Raw genomic sequence first — 9,428 nt, 5'->3', positions numbered from 1 at the left:
GTAGAATGGATACTGGATAAGGGTAGGATGTGTAATATAATATTTTTATCTTCTGGTTCTGCAGTTGTTGTTGATGACTTAAATAAAGACAGAAACTGGATTTTTCTAAAGTGCATTGACATCTCAAAAGGAGAAAGAGAATACTGAATACTGTTTGTGTGGTCATTTTACACTGAAGAAGCAGAGATAACAAAATGATGATAATTCCCTTCAACACACTTCTTTCTTTCCTCTGTTGTGAACATACCTCTAATACAAGGAAAAAGGTATTCATATCCCCCATATAATGACATAAAACAATGCTAACATTTCTGTTTTGAGCATTTGTATTGTGCTGATGATTGAAAAAGTTCCTACAAACTGAGTAAGGTGTTTGACCCCTGGGAGGAGCCTCATATCTGTACTGGTAAGAGCAGAAAAATGTAGAAAAGATTTTGAATTGTCACAGTGAGAGAAAGTACCTGATGTTAGGTGCTGTGGCTGCCTGTCTAAATACGTTTCCTACAAAAATACATATATTTCTTACAAATGTTCTTCAACTTCATGTTTTATTTATTTCATTGCAGTTTTGTTCACTGAAGGATGGAGATGAAAATCCCAGGTAAGGAAATATATTCTTTCATTAATATGTTCTTTCTTGTTTTTGAATCTAAATCTTATTTTCTGTGCTTTTTAGTTTCTCATATTTAATACTTCACACCATGCCAGCAGTGCTAATAACTAGCAGCAGTTATGCTGCACAAGACAGCATTTTAGTTGAATCAAATCTTTCTTTCACAGACTTTTTTTTGCCATTATAATGTAAGAAACAGTCACCACCTTTGCTGGTTGTATTAGACAGTTGTGGCTTTTTTTCTTACTTTCAATTTTAATAGCAATTTCTCACTTATTTCCAGCATTGAGATCACAGAAATATATTTAATTTTTATTATAGCCAACAATTAATCAGATTATTACCAAGAAAAAAATATGGAAAAATTGATTTTTTTTTGGTCTCATGCAAGACCCTTTATCAGTAGAAAAGTCTATCAGTAGGAAAGTTGTTTTTTTTTTTTTCCTAAAGCCCATTTTGAATATAAGAAGCAAAATGCATGCCCTGTGACTGTGATAGATTTCAACCTCATACAGCTGTGAGACTCCACAAGCTTGACAATCTGGGTGTCTTGCTTGGAAGATGAGAAAGGAAGAGTGACCACTCTGCTTTTTATGTTCCCCCCTCATTAGATGGCCACTGTTGTTGCTTTTCTGGCTTTGTTGCTTAGGTGGAATAAACTGTAAATCATGTAAATCTCAGCTGAGTTTATTGCTACTCTGCATAAACATTTTAAGCTATACTCTTGCTTCCAATATATATTATTCTTCCACATAAAACCAGCATATAATCCAATTCATTAATTATTACACATCAGGAAGCAAAACAGAGCCGCATTTAAATAGTACTGTTAACAGAGCTAACGCGTTTTCGGTTGATTTGTTTGTTTTTTTAAATTCATGTATACTTTGGGAAGAAAAAAAAAAAAGAAGAAGAAACTCCAAAACAGACAAAATAAATATTGTGTAGTATGCATTTTTTGACCTTTGTTCTCCACTGTCTGTAGATCTTTTACCAAGGTTATACTGAGGTATGAATGAAACAAAAAAACCCACTGAGATTAAGGATCAAAATGAGCTTAGCCACAATTCCTGGTAATTATATCATAAAGTCTGTAATCTCAGCAGTGATTAGGTGGTTATGGAAGCTTAACTGTTGTGAAAATCATGGATCTGGAGGTAATTTCCACAACATAACGTGCATCTATGTTGTATTTTCTGTAATTTTAAGTTTAGCAGTAATATTGCATTTTTTATCTTGTTACTCCTCCTTACATAGATATTTCTACACTGTTAGCTACTTCATGATGTTGCTCTGTTTCATGCATGCGCTCTAACCAAATCATTCAGAGTGATATTCACTGAGTAAAATCACTACGGCAGGAAAGATGTACCTCCTCATCTTCTCTAAGGTCAGCTGAAGCCACACGATATCATGGAGGAATTGGCATATGGTGCAACAGGAAACTCTGGAAGAAATTGGTTGATCCATTCTAAAGGCATCTTCCAGCTTTTAAGAGTTATTTCTTACATGACACAGTTTCTCAATTTTTGAAGAGTGCAAAAGAAATATTTGCCTTGTGTGTGCTGTCTAATGATTCAGAGAAATTAGTCATATTCCCTATGATTTAGTGGTGGGTTGTTAGAGTTATGGTAGCATGGTTAGGTTGCAGTTGGACTTCATGATCTTTAAGGTCTTTTCCAACGTGAGTGATTCTATGATTCCATAAGTCTATGACTTTATGGTGTAAATGACCACCTTTTTGGAGCAGCATCACTGATGGCTGTGGGTTTGATTCTTTCCTCATGTTTTTTTTCTTTTTCTTTTCATTTTTCTTTTCCTCTTTTGATAAGTCTATACTCACTTATACTTTGCCTTCTTTCTCAATTCCATTTTGATAGTTGCGCATTCAGAAAACATTTCTGGACTTACCCTTAAATTATTTAAGCTCTGAATGAAAGACCTGATGTAGTTTTATACAAAATAATCACTTCTGTTTATTTTTTTATTTGTTTGTTTGCTTATTTTTTAATCTATACAGTTAATATATTCTATACAAGCATTTGCTTGAGTGAACCCATGAAGTCTCCTCCCTTACCTGCACAGTTCCAGAAGTTCTCTCCTAAACAACACATGTCAGATGACAACAAGGTGAATGGGAACCCTTAGGCTGTGGCCCGAACTTGTGATTGAGCATCTGGTGAAGGAGCATGGCTAGACCTGGGAGCATAGGTGCAAGCAATTCACCTGTGCAAATGGAACTTCATTTAAGGGCTGACAGCCAAATAGGAAGCATCTCTACTTGGAGATTGCTTCCTTTGAGAGTTTCTAGCAAGTCCTGATCCTTGGAAAGAGGTAAGCTATTGCGTCTTTGTTACCAGACTGTAACCAGAACCTTTCTTAGATGAGCTGAATGTCGGTTAAAAGCAAATGTATCTGCTCTCATCCAAAATCTGGCAAGGTTTCATAGAATGGGAATAGTTTGGGTTGGAAGGGACTCCAATAATCATCAAGTTCCAACCACCCTGCCGTAGGCAGGGTCACCAGCCTCTGGATCTGGTACTATACCAGGTTGCCAGGGCCCCATCCAACCTGGTTTTGAACATCTCTGTGGATGTAGCATCCACAGCTTCTCTGATGTGAATCAATTTGAATCATTGATTCCTTTTGCTAAATTAATAAAGTGATCTCTGTTGTTAAACCAGCCTCAATCACTCCCACCTATCCTTAAGCAAGGGGTGCTAGAGGCAAAGGTCTTTTAAAATAGGAAGATCATGATCTGGCAATCCAGTGTTACCTCAGGCTATGCACTACAAGCATCACAGTCCAGTACAGTCTGACAATTTTCATCTAGATACTTCATACATGAAAGTGTAATATTTATTATCGATATTATGTATTGATAGATATCTGATGTGACAAAGGATTTTTGATGTAAAGAAGTGATGCTCTAACTTACTGAGACCACTACACAAGTGCAAAATAGCAATTGCATTTACTGTGCGTTCTCATTACTTCGGAACAACTATGTGGTTTGAAGCCAGCTGAGGCTTATTGCTCTCTCCGAAATTCTTTGTTGTTTAATGTGTTCTGTGTAGGGATAAGCCATGCATTCACTCCCCCCATGCAAATCTGGTTAATTCAGAGAAGTTCGCAATCAATAAACTCGGGGAGAAACATCACCATCTGATCTACTCAGCAGCTGATAGCTGATAATCTTAAACAAAGGCCACCCTCTGGTCCCTTTGTTTTGACATAGTCAGCTTCCTAGCAGCAGCTGTGGCCATTCACGCCCTGCATTATTCTCTGAGCTTCATGGGCACATCGCCCTTGCCCATCTCCTGAGTCTTCTATGATTGTAGGGTTTCTTCAGTGAGTCACATTACACCCCCGGGGTTTAGTCAGTCCATGCATGCAAACAGAAGTTGGAGTCAGAGAAATCACTGAAAAGGGTGGTAATGGTAGTTATCATGGCCATAAATAACAATCTGTACGAAAAGAACATAAGCACATTCTGAAATACTTATACCTTGGCAGATACACTTGTGACACCTGTGTGCAATGTTCTCTGTGAAACACAAAATTGCCAGAAAGGGATCTTTGATGCAAGAAAATACAGCTTTTCTCCACCTGAAAAAAAAGTACTAATTACTGAAGCAGTGTGATTCAGAGAAATAGATGAATATTTTATATTCCTCTCATTAGAACTTTAAACCTGAGCCAAGCTCCATTGTGTTCTGCAAAGGTTGGATCAGGTAGTCAGCAGATAGTTTATCATCAGAGTTAGAATATGGTGTTATTATTGAGCAATTGTGATGGCACAGCTGTCTGTGTATTACTGTGTTTTAAAAGTAATGCTGACTCTGAATCAAATAGCTAAATATATATATATATGTATATAAGTATGTATTTTCTGAGCTAAATGTTGTCAGAAGGAACTTGTAGTCTCGTACTCTTAGTCATTGAGGTTCATGAATGGCATGCTTGGGAATTTAGCTTGTGGTAGTGAGTGAAAAACAAATAGAGAGCGAAAGCTCACACTAAATGAACCTGGCATTACAAAACACGAACTGTTTCATCTCAGTGATAGAGAAGTAGTTTCACATCAGGGTCACATGAATACTTAATTCCTCTTTTGTTTGAGAACATGTACTGAATAGGAAATATAGGTGATTTGTTACCTTTATTTTAAAACACCTTTTTGTTGGCATGATTTAGCCACTGATCTGTGGTCTAAGAAGAGAAAAGGCCTCTGCTATTAATCTTTAATAAGCTATACAAAATAACACAGTTGTAATTCAACAGGCTACAACCAATAATTCCACATCACCTTGGATTTCACATAACAATAATTCATGAGAAAATATTGCCAATAAAAAAAGACAAACTATTTGGACTGTATATGAGGATGCTAATTTAAAAAAGGTTTTGCCTAAAATTTGATTAATGCTGGCAGAGGAATTCACTTCTCATTGACGAAAGTATCATATATATTTGTCTGGGTTATAATACTTCAAGTTTAATACAGTGAAATGAATCAGTTATGTGTAGCTGGGTTTTACGATTGCTTTATGACATTATGCATGCAATGACACCTTTGTAACCCATGTATTCCAAACTTGATTCTATAATGGTTGTACAAAAACACTATTTGAATTTGGCACTGTGCCTTAAAGAAGTTGAGACATGAAGTAGCCAGAGGGAGAAAGGATTGATCCAAACCGCACGTATTCTAAGTCCCATAAAATAGTAAAATAAAATAGATAAATATACCCTGAACCATACTCTCCCTAATGTAAACTGTATTACAGAGTATGGAAATGTATTTTTAATTATTCACGTTTTGTTAACAGAGATCCGAAATGTGTTGGTGGGTAACTGAGAACTGTATATTTGATTATGATCAGATATTTACTTCAGATATTTATTACTTCATACTTATTTATACATGTATACATTTATATCATAAATAGAAAAGGAATTATTTATGCTAGGTAATATGGGAAGGCTGGAGGAAAAGATGATTACTATAGTGCAGAAGCGAGGCACTACTGTATTTACTATCATTACTATTATTTTCCTTTCCTCTTCTGTCTTAGTAAATTGTCTTTATCTCAATTCACAGATTTGCCTTTTCTTTTTTTTCATGCAGTTCTCTCCCCCACCCCACTGTGAGGGAGCAGTCAGCAAACAGCTGTGTGGTGCTGAGCTGCCACTGGGTTAAACCATAACCATCAGTTTCATACTTCTTCAGTTGCAAACCAGACTTCGATGTCTTTCCAATAGCAGTAATCACGTTGGAGCTCATTATTATAACTAAAGTTTTTAAGCCACTTTATATGACCTCCCCTGACTTGAGCAGCAAAATGAACCACAATTGCTTTGTTAATCGTGTTAGCACAGAGAGGCAAATCCATGGCTATTCAGTTTCTTTGGAAGAAAGCTGCTAAGTTTTTCTCTTCAAAGTCATAAAATAAAGAGTGAGAGCGATATGAAAACCTGATTGATTTCCATCCTGAAGTTTGTGCTGAGGAGCAGAGATTGTAATAACAGACCTGAGGGAACCTCAAAGCAATGAGTGATTTCATAGATATATAATAAACAACTGGAAGTCTTTTTGTACTGTTAATTTCCAAAAGTTTTGAATCTTCTCATCCTTAATGATGCACTGAGACACTGTACTGTTTTCTTACAATTCCCTTATGTTATGATTTAAAAAATAGTGTATTTCTAGGATAAAATCTGTCACTTGAACGACTCAATTCAGTAACACTCAAAAGAAAAAGCCCTCAACGAATAAGCACTCAAAAGAATAAGTTGGCATAGCTTGGGCCTTGCTGATGCTAGCGTTAGTGTAACACAATTAACTACTACTTTATTCCATAGTGTTATAGGAGTACAGGACTACCTGGAGTGTTAACAACCTGCTGACCATTAAGAAGGCAGAAGACTTGTCAGGAAGCTACTAGAAGAGCAGGCTGTGAGCTCCAAAGACAAGAGTCATCCTTTAGACAACACAGAAATTTGTACAAGTCTGTCAAGAATAGGTTTTTCTCTATCCAGTCCTCTAACTGAGAGTGTTCTTATTAATGTGAGAGGTTAGCTGTGTGCAGTGAATCTCAAGAGAACCTTCAGGAATGAAGAGGAGAGAAATGTAGAATGATATACCCCAGAGGAACTCAAGGCCCTGGACTATGCAATTCATTGCTGGAAGAGCTGCCCAAACCTACCAGTCTTTTTGCCTATGGGGACTGTGAGGTCACATGAATAACCGCTGTGAATAACCTGTCTGACTTCTGGTTCATCACCTTTCCTGTGGAACAGGAAAGTCTTTTAATTAAAAAAAAAAAATTGCGCAGACCAGTGATTATTTTTGTATCCTTTTTTCTCCACATTGACAACTTGTTTTTAAACTACAACACTTAGAATCATAGAATCACCAAGGTTGGAAAAGACCTACAAGATCATCTAGTCCAACTGTCCACCTATCACCAATAGTTCTCACTAAATCATGTTCCTTGGAGACCTCCAGAGTTGGTGACTCCACCACCTCCCTGGGCAGCCCATTCCAGACCTGACCACTCTTTCAGAAAAGTAGTATTTCCTAATGTCCAGCCTGAATCTCCCCTGGTGCAACTTGAGGCCATTCCCTCTAGTTCTGTCACTAGTTATGTGAGAGAAGAGGTCAATCCCTGGCTTGCTACAACATCCCTTTGGGCAGTTGTAGAGAGTAATAAGGTCACTCTTGAGCCTCCTCTTCTCTAGACTGAACAATATCAGTTCCCTCAGCCGCTTCTCATAAGGTCTGTGCTCCAGACCTCTCACCAGCTTTGTTGCCCTTTTCTGGACACACTCCCGGGCCTCTGAACTTGAAGCCATTACAAGATCTTTATGTGGAGGGAATATTATGCAACCACAAAGAGATGGTTTCTAATTATGTAACAGTGGCACACCCAGGATTTTGTCAGATGATAAAGAGAGATCACATTAGAAGAGTGTTTTATGACTATCCAGGATCTTGATTGAAAAGATCTCTTTTACTAATAATTGAGTTTTAAAAAACAGTCTTGAGAAACTGACAAAAATTCAAGTGAGATCTCCTTAGGCCAAATGAATGAAAAGAATGAAGACCATAAAATCAGTGGTCTCTGTCTCAAAGTTTTTCTCTATTCCTAATTAGAGTTTTTAATTATAGCACAAATCCTGTTGTGTCATCTGAACTTTACAGAAAATACAGGAAGCCAAAATACAGAAAGAAAAATTGTATTTAATGTTATTATTTATTTGTAGAATGAGCACATAGGCAGTGACTTATTGTCATTCTATTATAGTATTTAATTATCTTAAAAAAGATTGAAGTAAAATGTGAAAACAGTACCACAATCCACATTAATGCACTTTTAGAACAAATCTATAACTGGAGAAAAGAAATGAATACATTATAAATCTTCCACAAAATTACTAGGTTGTAACTGCAGGTTTTTAATGACTTTAGCACAAGCTTTAAGAAATACATTTTAGTATCTCCAACACAATTGAAATAAATGTAGGGCTTTTTATTTGAATTCATTTTATATAAAATAAGTATCTAATTGATTCTGTGATAGAGTTGTCTCCTACTAGTATTTACTCCTGTGAGAATATTAGGTATAGCCTAACCAAAAGTGGATTTCTAACTCATGAAATGGCTTATGATACTTACTATCAGTACTCTGTGGCATTCCTGCATGACCATTCTGCAGCATTTGGCATCCATACATTTTTCAACAGAAAATGTGATACTCTTGTGTCCTCAGTTTAAACATAATGAATTCAAATTTTAATTACTCCCAATTGGTTCTTTTCCCTATCCATGCAAAATGCTACATGCCCTGTACTGTCTTTGTGGCCCTCTGCTGGACTCCTAGGGGATGTGTCTTTTTACAATGCTTACTAACCGTTTATCCATCTTTCCTTTTCCAATACTCTATCCTGATTTTCAGTACATTTCCTAATACCAAAAAGACAAATTGATCACTATAAACAGCTGCTTTTTTTTTTTTAACCGGAGTTCTTCTAATTCTTTGTTTTGAGTTACTGATAGCCCTTCTGAACTCAGCAGGATTATTTTTATTTTTAAAGCTTTTGCAATAATTCTTCACCAGGGTCTTCATTTGCTTTAAACCATAGGGGCACATACTGGCTGTTATTCCAAATACTTAAATCATGTTTTTCAAATTTTTAAATAGAATGTCATGATGTTTTTGAAGGTAAAAAAAAGAAAAAAGACTCAAAATCCAGTCTTGTGCATCTTTGTATTTTTGATCTACAAGAAAATAAAATATATTCTAAACTTGGAGTAATAGTTTGTTATTTTTGTGTGCTGGTTTATTTATTTATTTATTTATTTATTTTTCCCCAGTTTAGCTGAAGGGAATGTGTCTTGGTTCTCTTTTTGTGTGTGATCTTTCTGGAGATCTTTTTGTGATGTGTAATCTAGTGATGTTTAACAAAACCCCTACAGAGATCATTTATAGCAGTTAATAGAATTAGTCAGAAAGACTGGAAGGAAGAATGATTTTCATTCACTGCCTATATTCAAGTAGAGAAGAGGTATTATCATGACGATCTTGAAGTATGATAAAGGAAATTTAGGGTATTATTTTCTCTAGCTAACTGACTGAAAGATAAACACAAAATCACTTCTTGTCATAATAGCTGAATTTACACACACATAAGGATAGCAATGTGAGCAAAACAAGGAAAACTGTTATATGCAGCAATATTCAGGAAAAAGAAAAGCAAGGAAATTAAAACTCAATGAGTGCTGCATGTTAAGTATAACACCTTGGAGAAC

At 36.0% G+C, this 9,428-nt stretch overlaps 1 long non-coding RNA gene across 1 annotated transcript; it reads left to right on the top strand.

Moving 5' to 3' along the window:
- Positions 1 to 566: 566 nt before the first annotated feature.
- Positions 567 to 5,988, top strand: LOC149919445 (uncharacterized). The gene is made up of 3 exons (XR_016463579.1): positions 567 to 601; positions 2,634 to 2,947; positions 5,745 to 5,988. It is a non-coding gene; the product is annotated as an uncharacterized LOC149919445 (long non-coding RNA).
- Positions 5,989 to 9,428: the final 3,440 nt, after the last annotated feature.

Source organism: Phasianus colchicus, chromosome 1, assembly GCF_987193195.1.
Source record: "Phasianus colchicus chromosome 1, bPhaCol1.hap1.1, whole genome shotgun sequence".
Taxonomy (NCBI): Eukaryota; Metazoa; Chordata; class Aves; order Galliformes; family Phasianidae; genus Phasianus; species Phasianus colchicus.
The sequence above is the reverse complement of the archived record's forward strand: the minus strand, read 5'-3'. Positions and strand labels throughout refer to the sequence as shown.